This window comes from Anomaloglossus baeobatrachus, chromosome 12, assembly GCF_048569485.1.
Source record: "Anomaloglossus baeobatrachus isolate aAnoBae1 chromosome 12, aAnoBae1.hap1, whole genome shotgun sequence".
In the NCBI taxonomy this organism is placed as follows: Eukaryota; Metazoa; Chordata; class Amphibia; order Anura; family Aromobatidae; genus Anomaloglossus; species Anomaloglossus baeobatrachus.
In genome coordinates this window covers 117,876,284-117,899,222 of record NC_134364.1, presented here as the reverse complement: position 1 = coordinate 117,899,222, position 22,939 = coordinate 117,876,284, and the positions used below count along the sequence as shown (strand labels likewise).

Sequence of the window (22,939 nt, the reverse complement as noted above, 5' to 3'; positions counted from 1 at the left end):
CTATATATACACCGGTGTTCTAGGGCCTTTCCTATATATACACCCGGTATTCTAGGGCCTTTCCTATATATACACCGGTATTCTAGGGCCTTTCCTATATATACACCCGGTATTCTAGGGCCTTTCCTATATATACACCCGGTATTCTAGGGCCTTTCCTATAAATACACCAGGTATTCTAGGGCCTTTCCTATATATACACCGGTGTTCTAGGGCCTTTCCTATATATACACCGGTGTTCTAGGGCCTTTCCTATACATACCGGTGTTCTAGGGCCTTTCCTATAAATACACCAGGTATTCTAGGGCCTTTCCTATATATACACCGGTGTTCTAGGGCCTTTCCTATATATACACCCGGTATTCTAGGGCCTTTCCTATATATACACCCGGTATTCTAGGGCCTTTCCTATAAATACACCAGGTATTCTAGGGCCTTTCCTATATATACACCGGTGTTCTAGGGCCTTTCCTACACATACCGGTATTCTAGGGCCTTTCCTATATATACACCGGTGTTCTAGGGCCTTTCCTATATATACCGGTATTCTAGGGCCTTTCCTATATATACACCGGTGTTCTAGGGCCTTTCCTATACATACCGGTATTCTAGGTCCTTTCCTATATATACACCGGTATTCTAGGGCCTTTCCTATATATACACCCGGTATTCTAGGGCCTTTCCTATATATACACCGTGTTCTAGGGCCTTTCCTATATATACACCGGTATTCTAGGGCCTTTCCTATATATACACCCGGTATTCTAGGGCCTTTCCTATATATACACCGTGTTCTAGGGCCTTTCCTATATATACACCGGTGTTCTAGGGCCTTTCCTATATATACACCCGGTATTCTAGGGCCTTTCCTATATATACACCGGTATTCTAGGGCCTTTCCTATATATACACCGGTGTTCTAGGTCCTTTCCTATACACACCGGTATTCTAGGGCCTTTCCTATATATACACCCGGTATTCTAGGGCCTTTCCTATATATACACCGTGTTCTAGGGCCTTTCCTATATATACACCCGGTATTCTAGGGCCTTTCCTATATATACACCCGGTGTTCTAGGGCCTTTCCTATATATACACCCGGTATTCTAGGGCCTTTCCTATATATACACCCGGTATTCTAGGGCCTTTCCTATATATACACCCGGTGTTCTAGGGCCTTTCCTATATATACACCGTGTTCTAGGGCCTTTCCTATATATACACCGGTGTTCTAGGGCAGTTTAGTTGCCAAAACAATTATACAACCCCCATTGCAAATTCTTGCACACTTTCTGCTGTTTACTTTTAGCCAAAAAATCAAGCTGTGATGATCAGGAGCCTGCAGGGGGCGGCACAAGCGGCATTTCGTGCTGTATTTGGGGAAGCCGCTTGTTACTTGTGTTGAGCTCTTTACATGTTCTTGTTTGTTTGGTTTATTGCACAAAGTTAGTAAATATCATTCTATGTCGCCTTCTTTGGATTGTATATGTCCAGGAACTCTCTCAATGCTCATGCTCTAAAACTTGTCATTCACTGTTGTTTTTTCCTTATGGCATTCTGCTAGCACTATAGGAGCCGGAACCTGCATTTCCTCAGGAAAACTTTGGTTCCATAGAATCTTTTTTTAACACATACACCAGTCTAATACGCCCAGGAACTAAAGCTCTCATATTATGTAATTTCCCATCCACAGTTTTATTGGCATTCTGCTAGCACTATAGGAGCTGGAACTTCCATTTCGTTAGGAAACCATTCTTTTCGAGGCGCCCTTTTTTGGGAAAAAATACATCAGTCTAATATGTCCAGGAACTAATGCTCTGTAATTTGCCATCCACCTTTTTTGGCATTCTGCTAGCACTATAGGAACTAGAACTTCCATTTCCTCAGGAAAATGTTCCTTCCATGGTGTTTTTTTCAGAAAAAATACATCAGTCTAATTAGCCCAGGAACTAAAGCTCTCATGCTCTGTAGTTTGCCATTCACAGTTTTATTGGCATTCTGCTAGCACTATATGAGCTGGAACTTCCATTTCCTCAAGAAATTATTTGGGGAAAATTATATCAGTCTAATATGTTCAGAAATTAATGCTCTCCTGCTCTGCAATTTGCCATCCACAGTTCTATTGGCTTTGTTCCAGCATTATAGGAGCTGGAACTTCCATTTCCTCAGTAAAACATTCCTTTCATGATGTCCCTTTGTTTATATAAAAAAAAAACATACATCAGTCTAATATGTAGAGAAACTAATGCCCTGCTGCTCTCTTATTGTCACCCATTGTTTTATAGACACTCTGCTGGCACTATAGGAGCTGGAACCTCCCATTTCACAGGGAAACATTCCTTCCAAGGCGCCTTTTTTTGGCATATTTGTCAGTCTAGTCTAATATATCCAGGAACTGCCCAGATTCCCATGCATACTCTGTAACGTGCCATTCCCTGTTTTCATCTGCCAGCACTATAGATGCTGGAACCTCCTTTTCCTCAGGGATGCCTTCCTTCCATGGCACCTCTGCTACAATGGTTGTTTGGACAATGCACCCCCTGAGGAAAAGAACGCTTGAAACGCGCGTCGGTGCATAGCGGCACGCAGGATATCTTTGACCAATTTAAAGGTATATCAAATTTAGAAATAATTTTTGCACTTCACAAGCACTTTATAGCAACAAGTCACTTTTATTATACCTTTCCCTTCCAGTATTATATATAACTACATATAAAATAGCACTTTATTATTTCTATGCTATATATAACCAACGGATATTTATATATTATTGGTCATTGCACTAGGCACTTGTATTACCTGTTATACTGCTGCTAAATTGTATTGGTTTTTTTGATCCTGTCCTATATTGTTTATGAATATGTATTATATGTCATTTTAAAAATTTAAATAAAATCAATATTTTATTATGAAATAGACACCAATTCCTTTGTTTTGAACATTGGTTCTTATTTTAAAGGTTTTTTGGTAACAATGGTCGTCTGTTGCTTATCGGTTCTGACAGCACACAGAAGGAAGGGTTTTTCTTTATGGGGTCGTCACCATTCAATGTGAATAGAGTCATGGAATATAGCGGCTGTAGTGAGCCCGGATACACTGGGAGACGCCTGACACTAGAGTGCCGTCACCTAAGTGCTGCTCCTCTCCTTTCATCTTCTCTTCCGAGGAACTTTGATAATTTACTATTACATTTTGGGAGGGTCAATGAAGGCTTGTATTCGCCCAACAATAAAATCCTTCGAGGATTTGGGGGGGGGGGGGGGGACTTTCCAGGATAATGGGCTACCTATAGCAAAATGGTACAGGACATGCCCTTCTATTTCATACACAATAAATCAAGACGTTTTTACATTTTAATAGCTCTGTGGACTTGTGATTTCCATAATTCCACAACTTTATGTATCTATCAGGCTAAAAAGTCTAGCAACTGTCCCAATTCTCATACTCTGTAACTAGCCATCTATTCTTTTTTTTTTCATCTGCATTCTGCCAGCACTATAGGTGTTGGAACTTCCTTTTCCTAATTTTACAGTATACATTGCTCCTGCCTGTTTATTATGCATATATTCAGTCTGATTGGAAATCAGAAGCAGATAAACAGAGAATCATTCCCCCCAAACCCCCTTTATTTATCTGCACATCCCCATTAATCGGACTGGATCTGGCACACTGGAGTAATTCTACTCAATGAAGCGCTAGACTCGAGTTACAAGCACCTCGCAGACAAATAAGCAGAAGTCGAAGCTTCTATTTTGTTTGCGCCGTGACACTGGATCTTATCAGCTTTACTAACACCATTAATGTACCGCGCTAAAGTGCGAATCATGGGAGCAGAAAATAACACTCCACGCGGCTACGCTATAGAGGCTTGTGTCCAAAATACTCTCCAATTTCCTATTTACTAGAAAAAAAACTTCCAGCAGAAAGAGTGAACGTCCTCTAATCTGGCATCCGATAATCTGACAATCCAATATTTTTGAGACAATCGTTTTTTTCCCGCACCGTTTCTTTAGAAGACGACTTTCCATATACAATGTATTTATTGGGCTCTGGTAATAGCAGACTAAAGGAAATTTACTGCATCTATATAACTGGTCCTGGGGTCAGATAATCATTAAATAGTATTTCATAATATAAATATATAAATTAAATAATTATAATTATAAATTATTTAATAATAGAAAATAAATAATTTAATAATATAAATGAAAGTATTTAATACTATAAATGAAATTATTTAATAATATAAATGTAAGTATTTAATACTATAAATGAAATTATTTAATAATATAAATGTAATTATTTAATAATAGAAAATAAATAATGTAATAATATAAATGTAATTATTTAATAGAAATAAATTTAATATAAATGTAATTATTTAATAATTGTAATTATTTAATGATAGAAAATAAATAATGTAATAATATAAATGTAATTATTTAATAGAAAATAAATGTAATTATTTAATAATAGAAAATAGTTTAATATAAATGTAATTATTTAATAATATAAATGTAATTATTTGACAATATAAATGTACTTTTTTTTATTAATAGAAATAAATAATTTAATATAAATGTATTTATTAGTATTATTAGTAGAAAATAAATACATTTAATAATATAAATGTAATTATTTAATAGAAAATCAATAATTTAATATAAATGTAATTATGTAATATGGATGTAATTAACAATATAAATGTACTTATTTATTAATATAAATGTACTTATTTATTAATAGAAAATAAATACATTTAATAATATATGTAATTATTTAATAGTGGAGAATATATAATTTAATATACATGTAATTATTTAATATGAATGTAATTATTTAACAATATAAATGTAATTATTTAATAATATAAATGTAATTATTTAACAATATAAATGTACTTTTTTAATAGAAATAAATAATTCAATAATGGAAAATTAATTGATTATTCTACATTTAATTAATAATATAAATGTACTTATTTATTAATAGAAAATAAATACATTTAATAAATGTAATTTAATAGTGGAAAATATATAATTTAATATAAATGTAATTATTTAATATGAATATAATTATTTAACAATATAAATGTAATTATTTAATAATATAAATGTAATTATTTAACAACATAAATGTACTTTTTTTATTAATAGAAATAAATAATTTAATAGAAAATTAATTGATTATTCTACATGTAATTAATAATATAAATGTACTTATTTATTAATAGAAAATAAATACATTTAATAATGTAATTATTTAATAGTGGAAAATATATAATTTAAATGTAATTATTTAGTATGAACGTAATTATTTAACAATATCAATGTAATTATTTAATAATATAAATGTAATTATTTGACAATATAAATGTACTTATTTATTAACAGAAAATAAATAATTTAATAGTTTTGAAATTTCTTAATACAATATAATATAATATATTATAAATATATTATAATTATATATAGTAAATAGGTGGCGCTGTGCTAGAGTTTGTCTCCTTTACTGGAGAGACAATTTGAATATAAATATACGGTACTTAAATATTTTATAAAATTAACAATCTAATATAATTTTGATAGAATTTATTAGAATATAAATGTAATAATTTAAGTATTCATACACTGTTTAAGATTTTTGCTATTTTATAGAAATATAAATGAATACATGTAGTAATATTTAATATAAATCTAATGTAAATATTTAATAAATTTGTAACATTTCTGATGACATTTAATATCAATAAATGTAATTGAATATAAATACTATAATAAATTGTAATAAAGTAGCAGTTTAATGTTAATTAAATATTTACTAAAAATAATTCCATAATAGAATTTAATATTAATAAAATATAAATGTAATAATTTATTTGTAAATACTATATTTTTTAGATTTCTTATATAAATATAATAAATTATATACATTTAATAATGTAATATTTAATAATATAAAATGTTTCATAATGTAAATATTCCATGATAATGGAATTATTAGCAATGTTGCCTTTTGTCCCCCGACCCGTATGAAATGAGCAGCAGCACCTCGGCGTAGGTTGTAGCTATATCCACTTATGTATACAGTGGTTGTCGACCCTTTGCTTTCCAGATGCCGCAGCACTACAACCCCCAGCATGCCTCGACAGCCCACTGATTTCTCAGTTTTGATATAAATTTGCAGTTTGAGCACATTACCAGTATAGGAAGGGGGCTGGCTGAATGCATCATTTCAATAGCTAAGCCAGGCCCCTTCTATATATAAACATCAGCTGTGAGAAGGGGGCAGAATTGAGTCAGCCAGCCCCCTTCATGTACAGCTCTGGTCATATTTCGAGACAGGGGGAAAAGTGGAAAAGAAACTGCCTGGACCGGTGCTGATGGGGAAAACCCCATTAAATATTGCCATAGAGGCTCATCTATAGTAGGTGTGGAGATACTGAGCAAGTCACACCCCAACAATGGGGTCTGGGGGCTAAGTGGCCCCTCTACCACGTAAAAAGATAGGAAAAACCCACATGAAATACTCATCATGGGAACCTGCTGCTTAAAGCATTGAAAATCATCAGCCCCATGTAAATGGGGAGGACACAACCCAATCTGTCTGCGGGGATTATATATGTGGAAATGATACAAAATATTACTATGAAAATAATATAATATTAATATAATACTGTCTAGTAATGAAGAAAATGAATAAGTAAAAATAATGTAATAATTAATGGGACAAATATATAATAAAAATAAATAAAATAATGAAAAAAATATAGTAAACAAAACTCATAGTAAAAAAATAGTAAAAATGAATGTCATAAATAACAATGGAAAAAATATAGTAAATATAATAAAAAATAACAAATGTAAAAATAGAAACCCTTAATATTAAAAATAACAAGTAATAATAATGAAACAGATATAAAATAAAATAATGAAAAAATGTAAATAAAAAATAGTAATGACTTTTAATAGAAAGCATGAAATAGTAAAAATAAAAAATGAGCAAAATATAACAAAAATAACAGTAATAATAAAAACAAGTAATACAACAATTATAAATACTAAAATAAAAATGAGCAAAATATTATAACGATAATAACAGTAATAAATTAAAATAAAAAATGAATAATAGTAAAAATATTTAAAAAAAATAAATTAATGAATAATAGTAAAAATATAAAAAGTATTAAAAAGTGAATGAATGATAGTAAAAATATCAAAAATATTAAAAATAAAAAATAATAAAAATTGGAATAAAAAAGTAAAACTTAGAAGTAAAAACAACAAGCAATAAATAAAACAAATAATAAAAGGAATAAAATATAAAAATAATTAAACATTGCCTAACAGCAAAAACATATATAAGTGATAATAAAAAAAGAAATAAAAATATTTTAAAAATAATTTAAAAAAAAAGAATAATCGTAAAGGACAATGTAAAGTAAAGAGTCGGCGAAAAGACATAATCTGATTTCCCTTTAATCCCACTGATGCCGCCACGGTATGTGGCAGCACCATGGACACGCAGACATTTCAGTTAGGACATCCACATAAATTATTATCCAATTTTTAGCAATGAGCATCTTACAACCTGGACCGAACTGGATCCAGTAGAATCGTGTGCAGGGGTAATCGTCCTGATCTCCCCATTAGATATACAGGCGGGTCTGACACTGGGGGTCACAGCGGGACAAAGCCCCTAATTCATGTATCTCTCAATAAGCTTTGAGTACTGTCACTGACAGGAGGAGTTGTACAGGCACGTGACAGTACAGATGTGGCCTTGGTGAGCCGGTGCAGCAGGGGGACCTCCTGGAGGATGAGATGTGGCACAGTCCATATGTAACCGGCCAATGCCACCTGCACCACCCCAAGAAGTGAGCACCAGATATAGCATGTGCTGGTCTCAGGGGCCCGGATCATGGGGCCACTCTGCCCCTCTATATAGAGTCCATCAGCTGCAGATTATGGGGACACTCCCGCTGTCCCTCCTGTCCCCGCAGTCCCTATGTCCCATCCGCCGACGCAGTTCCTCCATCCCTGCCCTCCTCAATACGCACTGTCCCTCCGTCCACACTCACACTGTCCCCGCACTCTGTCCCTCCGTCCCCACTCTCTCTCCCTTCATCCCCACTCTCTCTCCCTTCATCCCCGCTCTCTCTCCCTTCATCCCCGCTCTCTCCCTTCGTCCCCACTCCCATTGTCCTCGCACTCTCTTCCTCCGTCCCCGCTCATTCTCCCTCTCCGTCCCCGCTCTGTCCCTCCATCCTCACTCACACTGTCCCCGCACTCTGTCCCTCCGTCCCCACTCTCTCTCCCTTCATCCCCGCTCTCTCTCCCTTCGTCCCCACTCCCATTGTTCTCGCACTCTCTTCCTCCGTCCCCGCTCATTCTCCCTCTCCGTCCCCGCTTTGTCCCTCCGTCCCCGCTCTCTGTCCCTCCGTCCCCGCACCTCTCCCTCCGTCCCCACTCCCATTGTCCCCGCTCATTCTCTCTCTCCGTCCCCGCTCATTCTCTCTCTCCGTCCCCGCTCATTCTCCCTCTCCGTCCCCGCTCATTCTCCCTCTCCGTCCCCGCTCATTCTCCCTCTCCGTCCCCGCTCATTCTCCCTCTCCGTCCCCGCTCATTCTCCCTCTCCGTCCCCGCTCTCTCTCCCTCCGTTCCCGCTCTCTCCCTCCGTTCCCGCTCTCTCTCCATCCGTTCCCGACACTCTCTGTCCCCACTTTCTCTTCCTGTGTACCTGCTGTCCCTTCGTCCCAGCTGTCACACCGTCCCCACTCTCCTCTGTCACCGCACTCCTCTATCCCTACTGTCCTCTATCCCTGGTGTTCCACCGTCCCCGTTCTCCTCCGTCATCACTGTCTTTCCGTCCCCACTCTCCTCAGTCCCCACTGTCCCCTCTCTCCTCCATCCCCCATGTCCCTCTGTTCCCGCTGCCCTCTGTCCCCGCTGCCCTCTGTCCCCGCTGTCCCACCATCCCTGCTCTCCTCCGTCCCCGCTCTTCAGCGTCCCCGCTGTCCATCTGTTCCCGCTGTCTCTCCGTCCACAGTTCTCCTCAGTTCCCACTGTCCTCTGTCCCCACTGACCCCCCGTCCCCACTGTCTCTCTATTCCTGCTGTCCCTCCGTCTCCGTTGTTCCTCAGCCCCGCTCTCCTCCGTCTCCCGCTCTCCTCCGTCTCCGCTGTCCCTCCGTCTCTGCTCTCCCACAGTCCCAGCTCTCCTCCGTCCCCGCTCTCCTCTGTCCCCACTGTCTCACTGTTTCCATTGTGCCTCCATCCCGACTCTCCTTCGTCCCCACTGTCTCACCATCCCCGCTCTCCTCTGTCCTCGCTGTCTTTGTCCCCGCTCTCCTCCTTCCCCGCTGTCCCACTGTCCCCGCTCTCCTCCATCCTCGCTGTCTCCACTCTCGCTCTGTCCCCACTCTCGCTCTGTCTCCGCACTCTTTTCGTCTCCGCGCTCTATCGGTCCACACTATCTTGGTCCACGCTCTCTCCATCCCCGCTGTGCCTCCATCCATCCCCGTTGTCTCTCCATCCTCGTTGTCCCTCCGTCCCCGCACTCCTATGTCCCCACGCTCTCTCTGTCCCCATCTCCCTTTGTCCGCACCCGCTATTCCTCCGTCCGTCCCCGCTGTCCCTCCGTCCCCACTGTCCCTCCGTCCGTCCCCGCTGTCCCTCCGTCCGTCCCCGCTGTCCCTCCCTCCGTCCCCGCTGTCCCTCCCTCCGTCCCCGCTGTCCCTCCCTCCGTCCCCGCTGTCCCTCCCTCCGTCCCCGCTGTCCCTCCCTCTGTCCCCACTGTTCCTCCCTCCGTCCCCGCTGTCCCTCCCTCCGTCCCCGCTCTTTGTCTCCGCTGTCCCTCCGTCCCCGCTCTCTCTGTCTCCGCTGTCCCTCCGTCCCCGTTGTCACTCCATCTCAACTGTACCTCCGTCCCTTTACTCTCTCCCACCGTCCCCTCTTCTTGGTCCCCACTGTCTCTCTGTCCCTCCAACCCCTCTGTCCCCGCTCTCTCCCACCATCCCCGCTGTCCTTCATCTCCGCTGTCCATCCGTACCAGCTCTCCTCCGTCCCTGCTGTCCCTAGTCTCCACTGTCCCTCCGTAGTCGCTCTCCTATATCCCTGCTGTCCCCCAGTCCTCGCTGTCCCTCATCTCTGCTGTCTCTTTGTCCCTGCTGTCCTCTGTACCCGTACTCTCTTCGTCCCTGCTCTCCTTCCACCCCCGCTGTCCCTTCGTCCCCGCTCTCCCTCCGTCCCCGCTATTCTCGCTGTCCCTCCATCCCCGCTATCCCTCTGTTCCTCTGTCCCCGCTATCCTTCCGCCCACCTGTTGCCGCTGTCCCTCCGTCCCCGCTATCCTTCCGTCCCCCCATCCCCGCTGTCTCTACATCCCCGCTGTCCCTTCGTCCCAGCTGTCCCTCCGTCCCCGCTGTCCTTCCGTATCCACTGTCCCCCCTGTCCCTCCGTCCCCGCTGTCCCTCCGTCCCCCCTATCCTTCCGTCCCTCTGTCCCAACTATTCTTCCGTCCCTGCTGTCCCTCCGTCCCCCCTATCCTTCCGTCCCTCTGTCCCAACTATTCTTCCGTCCCTCTGTCTCCGCTGTCCCTCCGTCCCCGCTGTCCCTCCGTCCCAGCTATGCTTCCGTCTCCCCGTCCCCGCTCTCCTCCGTCCCCGCTGTCCCTTTGTCCCCGCTATCCTTCCGTCCCCGCTCTTCTCCGTCCCCGTTGCCCCTCTGTCCCCCCCGTCCTCACTATCCTTCCGTCCCTCCGTCCCCGCTCTCCCTCCGTCCCCGTTATCCTTCCGTCCCTCCGTTCCCGCTCTCCTTCGTCCCCTCTGTCCCTCCGTCCCCCTGTCCCCGCTATCCTTCCATGCGCGCTCTTCTCCGTCCCCGTTGCCCCTCTGTCCCCCCGTTCTCACTATCCTTCCGTCCCTCTGTCCCCGCTCTCCTCCGTCCCCGCTGTCCCTCTGTCCCCCCGTCCTCACTATCCTTCCGTCCCTCTGTCCCCGCTCTCCTCCGTCCCCGCTGTCCTTCCGTCCCCGCTCTCCCTCCGTCCCCGCTGTCCCCCCATCCCCGTTATCCTTCCGTCCCTCCGTCCCCGCTCTCTCTCCGTCCCCGCTGTCCCTCCGTCCCCCCGTTCCCGTTATCCTTCCGTCCCTGTTACCCTTCCGTCCCTCCGTCCCCGCTCTCTCTCCGTCCCCGCTCTCCCTCCGTCCCCGCTGTCCCTCTGTCCCCGTTATCCTTCCGTCCCTCCGTCCCCGCTCTCTTTCTGTCCCCGCTCTCTCTCCGTCCCCGCTGTCCCCCCGTCCTCACTATCCTTCCGTCCCCCCCGTCCCCGCTGTCCTTCCGTCCCCGCTCTCCCTCCGTCCCCGCTATCCTTCCGTCCCCGCTCTCTCTCCGTCCCCGCTGTCCCCCCATCCTCACTATCCTTCCGTCCCCGCTCTCCTCCGTCCCCGCTGTCCCTCTGTCCCCCCGTCCCCCCGTCCTCGCTGTCCCCCCGTCCTCACTATCCTTCCGTCCCTCCGTCCCCGCTCTCTCTCCGTCCCCGCTGTCCCCCCGTCACTATCCTTCCATCCCTCCGTCCCCGCACTCTCTCCGTCCCCGTTGTCCCCCCGTCCTCACAATCCTTCCGTCCCTCCGTCCCCGCTCTCCTCCGTCCCCGCTGTCCCTCTGTCCTCCTGTCCCCGCTGTCCCCCCGTCCTCACTATCCTTCCGTCCCTCCGTCCCCGCTCTCTCTCCGTCCCCGTTGTCCCCCCGTCCTCACTATCCTTCCGTCCCCCCGTCCCCGCTGTCCCCCCGTCACTATCCTTCCGTCCCTCCGTCCCCGCTCTCCTCCGTCCCCGCTGTCCCTCTGTCCTCCTGTCCCCGCTGTCCCCCCGTCCTCACTATCCTTCCGTCCCCCCGTCCCCGCTCTCCTCCGACCCCGCTCTCCTCCGACCCCGCAGGACGATCACTCCCATCCTGCGCTGTCACAGCTGAAGTTTGGGCTGCCGCCGGTACATGACGCAGGTCCATCCATCACACGCGGCCGTCCATCCCCAGCATCGCCCCCGGGGTGACACCTGCCGCTGTCAGCACCATCCGCCCGCCCGCCGTCCCCGGGTCCCTCGTGTTGTCGCCTCATTCCCGCCCACGTCGCTGTCACGCGCTTACCTGTCACCCGGGACTCCGCACGGCGCTGCTCCGGAGGGGGCGGGTGTCCGCGGTGACGGCTGAGCCGATGGTGGGAGGGGCTCCGGGTGACAGCGGAGGGAGGGCTCCAAACCCCCGGGATCCGCTACGCCGCAGCTCGCACTGACTCTGTCTCTTCCTGCTACGCCCCCTGCGGCCAATGGTTGAGCCCCGTGAAGCTCTGACCAATCAAAGGCGAGCGCTCGTCTCACCGAGCCGTCCAATAAGAGGAGAACCGGACTGGTAAAACTGACCAATGAGAAAGGAGAAAGCTTTCCCAGAACCAATGACTTATTGACCGTCGTGAACGGACCAATGGTGAGGGGAGAAAGGAGCGATAACGCACCAATCGCAGACAGGGCTGGGGCTCTGCCTCACACACCCAAGAGATGGGGACTTCACACTGATACCCGCTGACCAGAGCGATGCAGGACGCTGAGCCCGGCGAGCCCGCACCGGTCCCGGGCCATGAGGCGACTCCCGGGCATCTCCTCCCGTGACGTCAGCGGCCAACAGGGACCGGGTCACCGGTGTAATGGAGAGCAAAGTCATAATGAGGCGGACAGTCACAGGTGCAGCCCGGAAGGATGGCTGAGGGGGTCTGACACCCGGGGACCCCACCCAGCCTAAAATGGGGCTGTGAAAATGCCCCTTTAAGTGAAGCACGCCATCGCCCCATTCATTCTCTATTGGACGGTACTAGTCCCATAGACAATGAATGGAGTCTCCCTTCTCCCCAAAGCCCCAATCTCGTAATCGGAGGGTCCCAGTGGTCAGAAAGTGGTCCCCAATCCTGTAAATAGATACAAGTCTCACAAAAATAGAAAAGTGGAGGTTTTTCTTTCCATCCTCATAAAAAAGAGATCATCTATATATCTGCGATGGTTCCTAAAAAGAGCTACGATATGAGGATACCCATTTCCCGTGAATGGATTTGGATAACGTGGGGCAGTGTGAGACCCCATGGAGGTCCCACAAAGTCAGTGATAGCTCCCCTATCCTAAGAAAAAAGACTTGATGGGTCAAGGATAAGTCAAGAGCTTTCAGTAAAAATCAGCCGCCCATAGACGATACATAGCTGACGGCCCGGCCGCCCATAGACGTTACATAGCTGACAGCCCGGCCGCCCATAGACGTTACATAGCTGACAACCCACCCGGCCATAGACGTTACATAGCTGACAACCCACCCGCCCATAGACGTTACATAGCTGACGGCCCGGCCGCCCATAGACGTTACATAGCTGACGGCCCGGCCGCCCATAGACGTTACATAGCTGACAGCCCACCCGGCCATAGACGTTACATAGCTGACAGCCCACCCGGCCATAGACGTTACATAGCTGACAGCCCGGCCGCCCATAGACGTTACATAGCTGACAACCCACCCGGCCATAGACGTTACATAGCTGACAGCCCAGCCGCCCATAGACGTTACATAGCTGACGGCCCGGCCGCCCATAGATGTTACATAGCTGACAGCCCAGCCGCCCATAGATGTTACATAGCTGACGGCCCGGCCGCCCATAGACGTTACATAGCTGACAGCCCGGCCGCCCATAGACGTTACATAGCTGACGGCCCGGCCGCCCATAGACGTTACATAGCTGACAGCCCAGCCGCCCATAGATGTTACATAGCTGACAGCCCGGCCGCCCATAGACGTTACATAGCTGACGGCCCGGCCGCCCATAGACGTTACATAGCTGACAGCCCGGCCGCCCATAGATGTTACATAGCTGACAGCCCGGCCGCCCATAGACGTTACATAGCTGACGGCCCAGCCAGCCATAGACGTTACATAGCTGACAGCCCAGCCGCCCATAGACGTTACATAGCTGACGGCCCGGCCGCCCATAGACGTTACATAGCTGACAGCCCAGCCGCCCATAGACGTTACATAGCTGACAGCCCGGCCGCCCATAGACGTTACATAGCTGACAGCCCAGCCGGCCGCCCATAGACGTTACATAGCTGACGGCCCGGCCGCCCATAGACGTTACATAGCTGACAGCCCGGCCGCCCATAGACGTTACATAGCTGACAGCCCAGCCGCCCATAGACGATACATAGCTGACAGCCCAGCCGCCCATAGACGTTACATAGCTGACAGCCCGGCCGCCCATAGACGATACATAGCTGACAGCCCGGCCGGCCATAGACGATACATAGCTGACAGCCCGGCCGCCCATAGACGTTACATAGCTGACAGCCCGGCCGCCCATAGACGATACATAGCTGACAGCCCGGCCGGCCATAGACGATACATAGCTGACAGCCCACCCGGCCGCCCATAGACGTTACATAGCTGACAGCCCACCCGGCCATAGACGTTACATAGCTGACAGCCCGGCCGCCCATAGACGATACATAGCTGACAGCCCGGCCGCCCATAGACGTTACATAGCTGACGGCCCAGCCGCCCATAGACGTTACATAGCTGACAGCCCGGCCACCCATAGACGATACATAGCTGACGGCCCAGCCGCCCATAGACGTTACATAGCTGACGGCCCAGCCGGCCACAGACGTTACATAGCTGACGGCCCGGCCACCCATAGACGTTACATAGCTGACAGCCCGGCCGCCCATAGACGTTACATAGCTGACGGCCCAGCCGGCCACAGACGATACATAGCTGACGGCCCGGCCACCCATAGACGTTACATAGCTGACAGCCCGGCCGCCCATAGACGTTACATAGCTGACGGCCCAGCCGGCCACAGACGTTACATAGCTGACGGTCCGGCCGCCCATAGAGGTTACATAGCTGACGGCCCGGCCGCCCATAGACGTTACATAGCTGACAGCCCGGCCGCCCATAGACGTTACATAGCTGACGGCCCAGCCGGCCACAGACGTTACATAGCTGACGGCCCGGCCACCCATAGACGTTACATAGCTGACAGCCCGGCCGCCCATAGACGTTACATAGCTGACGGCCCAGCCGGCCACAGACGTTACATGGCTGACAGCCCGGCCTGCCATAGACCTTATGTATTGATCATGATTATTGTACTTGTCTACGTTTGCCCCTTTTCACATGGAATAAATAATAATAATACTTCTGTCACTGAATTTTATGGTGAGGACGCAGGAGAGGTTTTCTTCTGATGACTCTTCCATGAAGGCCATATTTGTGCAGGTGTCTCCGAACAATAGAACAATGTATCACAACTCCAGAGTCTGCTAAATCTTCCTGAAGGTCTTTTGCAGTCAGACAGGGGTTCTGATTTGCCTCTAGCAATCCTATCTGCAGTTCTCACAGAAATTTTGCTTGGCCTTCCAGACCTTATCTTGACCTCTGCTGTCCCTGGTAACAGCCATTTCTTAATTACCTTTTGAGCTGAGGTACGGGCAACTTGAAAACACTTTCCTATCTTCTTATAGCCTTCTCCTGCTTTGTGTGACTCCACCATTTTCATTTTCAGAGTGCAAGGCAGCAGGTTAGAAGAACCTATGGCTGCTGTTTTGTGGCACAAGGTTAGAGGAGGTTGGCTTTTATAAAGTTGTGAAATTCGCATCACATGGAAGTCAACGCTGCAGACAATAACAAAAACGGGGACAAGCTGTGGAGACTCAGCGTCGGACTCTGTGGAAGAGAGGGGTTTTCTGAAACTAGAAACCCCCATTAAAGGGCACATATTGTACTCTTCCCTTCCCTTTTCTCCAAGCCGATTTACCTTGAATGACTTGGGTTCCTGTGTATTGGACTTTTAAAAAAAAGAAACCCTCAACAACACCAAAAGAGTGGGAGAGTCTGAGAAACCCCTGAAGTGGACGATCACAGAACCCCCTCTAAACTTTTAGTCAAGTTATTCTCATTCTCAAGAAAGTGGGTAAATGTTCTCATTGATTCATGATCAATGTTCTCAATCAAGAGAAGTCTTCAAGAATGTAAATCCAAAGAGTTCATTTCCAGACCCAAGCCATCGATAACGCTAAAGAATAGAAAGACCACATTGGACTTTAGATCTAAAAATTCCCACCAGTTCTGTAACAACTAACTAACAACTAACTGTAACTATAGAGAGATGATACCAAGAGAACAGTATCAAGAAGGAAAGAAAGAGCTCGTGTCACAAGAAGCCTTCAAGAATGTAAATCCAAAGGGTTCATCTCAAGACCCAAGCCATCGGTAACGCTCAAGAACAGGAAGACCACATTGGACTTTAGATCTAAAAATTCCCACCATTTGTGTAACAAGATACTATAGAGAGATGAAACGAAGAGAACAGTATGAAGAAGGAAAGAAAGAGCTCGTATCACAAGAAGCCTTCAAGAATGTAAATCCAGAGGGTTCATCTTGAGACCCAAGCCATCGGTAACGCTAAAGAACAGGAAGACCACATTGGACATTAGATCTTAAAATTTCCACCAGTTCTCTAACACGATACTATAGAGAGATGAAACCAGTATCAAGAAGGAAAGAAAGAGCTCGTGTCACAAGAAGCTTTCAAGAATGTAAATCCAAAGGGTTCATCTCGAGACCCAAGCCATCGGTAACGTTAAAGAACAGGAAGACCACATTGGACTTTAGATCTAAAAAATTCCACCATTTGTGTTACAAGATACTATAGAGAGATGAAACCAAGAGAACAGAATCAAGAAAGAAAGAAAAAGCTTGTATCACAAGAAGCCATTAAGAATCACCTCAAAACTTTTAGCCAAGTAATTCACATGTGACGCCCTGGACTAGTCAAGTCGTCCCAGGTAGTCACACACAACACCACACCCCTTCCCGGTTAGGTGACATCAGTCAAACTAAAAACCCTGTCACCACCCTCCAGGTTTGATGTCCACACCAGGGGGGGCGGAGCCAGGCAGTTGGCTCCGCCCACCAAGGAGTTCACAGGCCTGGAGGCGGGAAAACACACAGAACAGTTCAAGTACAGGAGGAGAGTAGTCTGGAGGAGGTAGAAAGCAGTCAAGTTCACAGGCAGTCCTGTGTCCAGGCCTTCCAAGAGGCTACCAGGTGGATGGGTCAGAGCCCAGTCGCCATTGGCAAGGAGGCAGACGGTGGTGGCCGCCTGCAGGAGCTGGGATTACAGCCGGTGGAACCATAGGGACCGGGGTCGGGCGTTGGCCCACCGGTACCGAACCAGGGAACCGATTGGAAACCGGAGCACCAGGAGGGGTACTCAGACCCAGTACAAAGCCCTGAACTGACAGGGCCGAGTCAAGTCAACTGATTGCGGACTGGACTTAAGGACCTATCCCACACAAGCCCCGTTAGAAGACAACAGCCCAACCATACAGGGTAATGCCACCGCCAAGGCATAGAGACCCAAAGGGCCAGCATCTGCGGGCAAACGGGCTCCTACGGCATATGCAAGTCGGGGAGCGGACTACCGGTGTCTAGGCATAGGAGTCAAACATTTACACACAGAGGTGCAGGAGAAAGGCGGAAACCACCAACCTATTCTGGGAGAAGCTGCAGCCGGCTGCGGGCCCCGTTCATCACTCCGTTTGGTTTACCAGAGACTCCAGTATGTTGTGTCAGAGTGAGTACACCAGTGCCATCAGGCACCGCACCGCACCGCAACACTTCACCCTGCACCTCGGCCCTCGCCATTCGGGCCCTGGGACCAACAACCCCTACCCACGGAGGGGTCAACACCTAGCTGCGCCATTACATCGCTCCCGGGAGCCCCCATACCTTCACCGCAGCGGTGGTGTCTACAATCACCACAACCCATGGGTGGCTTCACGAATTTAAATCCCAAACCACCGCGGCCCCGTCCGTGGAACTCCTCACCCAAATCCCCGTGTGTAACGCCAACTCCCTTGCAGAGCGACGTGACCCCTGGGTCCGTGAGAGGCTCGAGCCACCACCCACAGTACGAGCACGGATCCGAGCGGCTCGGCGGTCGCAGCCGAGCCAGCGGGGCGGTACACACATTCTCAAGAAAGTGAATAAATCATGGTCAATGTTCTCAATCAAGAGAAGTCTTCAAGAATGTAAATCCAAAGGGTTCTTCTCAAGACCCAAGCCATCGGTAATGCTAATGAACGGAAAGACCACATTGGACTTTAGATCTAAAAATTCCCACCAGTTCTCGAACAAGATACTATAGAGAGATGAAACCAAGAGAACAGTATCAGGAAGGAAAGAAAGAGCTCGTATCACAAGAAGCCTTCAAGAATGTAAATCCAGAGGGTTCATCTCGAGACCCAAGCCACCGGTAACGCTAAAGAACAGAAAGACCACATTGGACTTTAGATTTAAAAATCCCCACCAGTTCTGCAACAATAGAAACCAAGAAAACAGCATCAAGAAGGAAAGAACGAAGTTTTGTCACATGTGGTGGAGAAAGATGTCCGTCACCGATACTATCGCACTGGATCCCACTGTTCACCTACTGAAGGCAGAAGGACCCACAAATAAGCAGAAAATGACGTCTGCAGTAAACACAAAGTGTCTCAAGGAGTATTCAGTGATGTCCATGAGACTTCAACCAGTCTTTGATGGAAAAGCATAATTTCTAAAATTTGGATGCATATACATTTTGGAGGTTTGGATTATGGAGGAGGTTAATAAATTATTAACCTCCGAATCGTATGTAAAAAGACTAGGAGGAACAACCAAAAAAAGACTCAGCAACGATATCTTTTCAACCCCTTTTGTTTTCTTTATGTCCCAAAATGTACACTGCAAGGTGAAGTTTAGCAACGTTTCGGGTGATGTTCCTACCCTTCATCAGGCTTAATCGAGACAGAAAAGATGTCCAGTATATGAAAGGGAAAATGGGCTGTCTAGGTATCAAGAAAGAACGAGAACTGGTATAAGCCAAGGGGGGACACCCAGTGGTACGAGAAGCAGGGGGATGCGGCGTGACATGACATGACAGGCTTTGTCCTGGGACATTGGCAGAATGATGGGAGAGATGGAAATAAGGAGTAAGTGGTTAGAGCAAAAGATGGGCTCAACTGCTCCATTTAGGATAGGTAAAATCCACAGTGAAAATCTCCTCCTCGTGGTGCGGATTTTATCAAATCCATAGTGAAAATCTCATTCTCGTGCTGCGGATTTTATCAAATCCATAGTGAAAATCTCATCCTCGTGCGGCAGATTTTATCAAATCCATAGTGAAAATCTCATCCTTATGCCGCGGATTTTATCAAATCCACAGTGGAAATCTCATCCTCATGCTGCGGATTTTATCAAATCCATAGTGAAAATCTCATCCTCGTCCTGGGGATTTTATCAAATCCATAGTGAAAATCTCATCCTCATGCTGCGGATTTTATCAAATCCATAGTGAAAATCTCATCCTCGTCCTGGGGATTTTATCAAATCCACAGTGAAAATCTCATCCTCATGCTGCGGATTTTATCAAATCCATAGTGAAAATCTCATCCTCGTGCTGCAGATTTGATCAAATCCATAGTGAAAATCTCATCCTCGTCCTGCGGATTTTATCAAATCCATAGTGAAAATCTCATCCTCATGCTGCGGATTTTATCAAATCCACAGTGAAAATCTCATCCTCATGCTGCGGATTTTATCAAATCCATAGTGAAAATCTCATCCTCATGCTGCGGATTTTATCAAATCCATAGTGAAAATCTCATCCTCATGCTGCGGATTTTATCAAATCCATAGTGAAAATCTCATCCTCATGCTGCGGATTTTATCAAATCCATAGTGAAAATCTCATTCTCATGCTGTGGATTTTATCTTGTACATTACCCTGGTAAAATTTGTACAAACTCTGCTGCCTCACAGTCAGAACAAGCTCACTGACAGATTCCCAGTTAACTCCTTTTGCAGCCGGCCATAGACAGTACAACGTGGAGGCAATAGAATGCAAACGTGGCATGAAACCCAAGAAAGAAAATTATTTTTATCTAAAAATACATGAATTTAAGTAAAAAAACATTGTCCCTAAATATTAAAAATACCTGTTTTCTGTTGTTTTTTTTTGCCTTGTTTAAAGAAAAACGTGCAGCATTTTAAAGGTGTTTACGACCTTATGCGCTATAAAGGATGGATTTTTTTTTGACCGAAAAAAATCAAAGCTTAAAGGTAACTTTCAGCAATGTAATCTGACAGCAGTATGATGTAGGGACAGAGACCCTGACTCCAGCGATATATCACTTATTTTACTGGGTGCGGTAGTTGTCATACAATCACAGTTTTCTCTGCTGCAAAGCTCGGAATGCAGAGTTGTGTGTAACCCCGCCCACACCACTATTTGGCAGAAAGCTGCTAATCAGTGAAGAGGGCGTGGTTGGACTAAGAGGCAGGAGACACCTAGTCCTGTAATTATAATCCTTTGCTGATAAAACACTGATTTTATTGAAACAGCAAAACACATACAGTGATACATCGCTGGAATTGGGGTCTCAGCCACTATCATATTCTGCTGTCATATTACATGGAAAAAACCTGCTGACAGATTTAGTAAGGGCTCATTAAGATGTTGTTTTGCTTGTGGTTTTCATGGACAGAACTTGTACCCGTGATAGTCTATGGGGCTGTTTACATGTCAGTGTATCCTTTGATCCTTTCCTTTATTGTTTGATCATCTCTGGCCATGTTTTTTCATTTTCCTATTCTTTGGATATGAGAACCTGAAGCATAAGAACTTTTCACACCCTGCTCTTACTGTAAAGAACCCCCCCACCCGAAAAAAAAGTAGCAAACTAGAATCAAACAATCTACAGGTGCCTATTATAGGAAGAGCGTTCCCCATTGGAGCACATTCGGGCTAGTCACTGCGAGCGCTGATGGAGCCTGCTGTGCATTTCCTCTGCACACATCATTGACTCCCTAAGTGTCTGCTCAGTGTCATTATTCCTCCTCCGTTACAATCACATTTATTGGATTCGACAAATTTGCTTTTCATGGCTCGGCGGTACGTAATGTGTTATCAATTGCAGAGTTGATTGGCATCGTCTGCTGCCCCTTGCCTTTAATTTCCGAGGGTTATTATCCTAGGAGTGCGGGGTTCTTACATTTAGGACTCATGTTCATGCTCATCAGTCCGATCATGGACCACAATACATGGAGTGAAGTTGTGATGCTCAAGACAGGAGAGCCGCGAACAGTCCATGATCGGATGGATGAGCCTAGTCTTTGGAGGATAAATGTGCCCCATTCTCTCATCCGAAAAAATTAGATAACAGGGGGACCAAGGCTCCGAATTGTCCCTGATCCCAGAGATACCTCTGATGGTGAAGATGTCTGGGCCGCCTTCCGTGCCCTGTTCCTGGGCAACCCCAGGTCTGTCGAGTCGGTAAGCCGAACCTCCGACTACAAATCCGACTCTAGCTCCCTCATACAATTGAAACCAGAAGTTTCCCTCCGCTCTCTATAAAGACACATCTGCAGGTTTTTCCCTCCACTCTCTATATAGACACATCTGCAGGTTTTTCCCTCCACTCTCTATGCAGACACATCTGCAGGTTTTCCCTCTGCTCCCTATAAAGACACATCTGCAGGTTTCTCCCTCCACTCTCTATATAGACACATCTGCAGGTTTTTCCCTCCACTCTCTATACAGACACATCTGCAGGATTTTCCCTCCGCTCTCTACAATGACATATCTGCAGTTTTTTTCCTCTGCTCTCTATAAAGAAACATCTGCAGGTTTTTCCCTCCGCTCGCTATACATACACATCTGCAGGTTTTTCCCTCCACTCTATATAAACACATCTGCAGGTTCTTCCCTCTGCTATCTATAAAGACACATCTGCAGGTTTTTCCCTCCACTCTCTATACAGACACATCTGCAGGTTTTTCCCTCCGCTCTCTATAAAGACACATCTGCAGGTTTTTCCCTCCTCTCTCTATAAAGACACATCTGCAGGTTTTTCCCTCCGCTCTCTATAAATACACATCTGCAGGTTTTTCCATCCACTCTCTAGACAGACATATCTGCAGGTTTTTCCCTCCACTCTCTATACAGACACATATGCAGATTTTTCCCTCCGCTCTCTATAAAGACACATCTGCAGGTTTTTCCCTCCGCTCTCTATAAAGACACATCTGCAGGTTTTTCCCTCCGCTCTCTATAAAGACACATCTGCAGGTTTTTCCCTCCACTCTCTATAAAGACACATCTGCAGGTTTTTCCCTCCGCTCTCTATAAAGACACATCTGCAGGTTTTTCCCTTTGCTCTGTATAAAGACACATCTGCAGGTTTTTCCCTCCACTCTCTATAAAGACACATCTGCAGGTTTTTCCCTCCACTATCTCTAAAGACACATCTGCAGGTTTTTCCCTCCACTCTCTATACAGACGCATCTGCGGGTTTTCCCTCTTCTCTCTATACAGATACATCTGCAGGTTTTCCCTCCTCTCTCTATACAGACACCAAAATGGACACCGACTCCATCTCCATGACTCACTCCACAGCCCTGATTGAATCCACAGATAAGGACAAACAAGAAACTAAAACTTGAATACACAGCTAGGACACATGGAGATATAAGACAAGAAGTGATTAGGAGGAAATAAAGAGCAGGGAGGAAATAACCAGATGACAAGAGGGTTTCCACAGCACTCCAAGCAGCACATGATAAATCACCAGCAACTGGAACACAACAGCATACCGACTGAGTTAGCAAAAGCTATAGTCGGCATAGGAAGACAGGCTCCACCATCTTAAAAAGGCAGGAAGTGACTGTGATAGGTCTCACACATCCAAAAGGTACCCAGCAGGCTTGCAGACATTACCTCCTGCTAGTCCGATCACTAATGAGCACACAGCTGGTTGACGCCCGAGTCTGCTTGTGCAACTCAGAAGCACCAAAGGTGGCATAATGAGGAGTG

At 46.1% G+C, this 22,939-nt stretch overlaps 1 protein-coding gene across 2 annotated transcripts in view; it reads right to left on the bottom strand.

Annotated features, from left to right (window-relative positions):
- The window catches only part of BAHD1 (bromo adjacent homology domain containing 1), a 129,166-nt gene that overhangs the window by 53,966 nt on the left and 52,261 nt on the right, over positions 1-22,939 (bottom strand). Inside the window, exon 1 of one of the 2 annotated variants that reach the window (XM_075331236.1) lies at positions 12,142-12,295. The exons of the other annotated variant lie outside the window; for it this stretch is intronic. The gene's annotated coding sequence lies outside the window, so the exon portion shown is untranslated. Of the gene's footprint in view, positions 1-12,141; positions 12,296-22,939 lie in introns of those variants that run through there. 2 annotated transcript variants of the gene reach the window in all.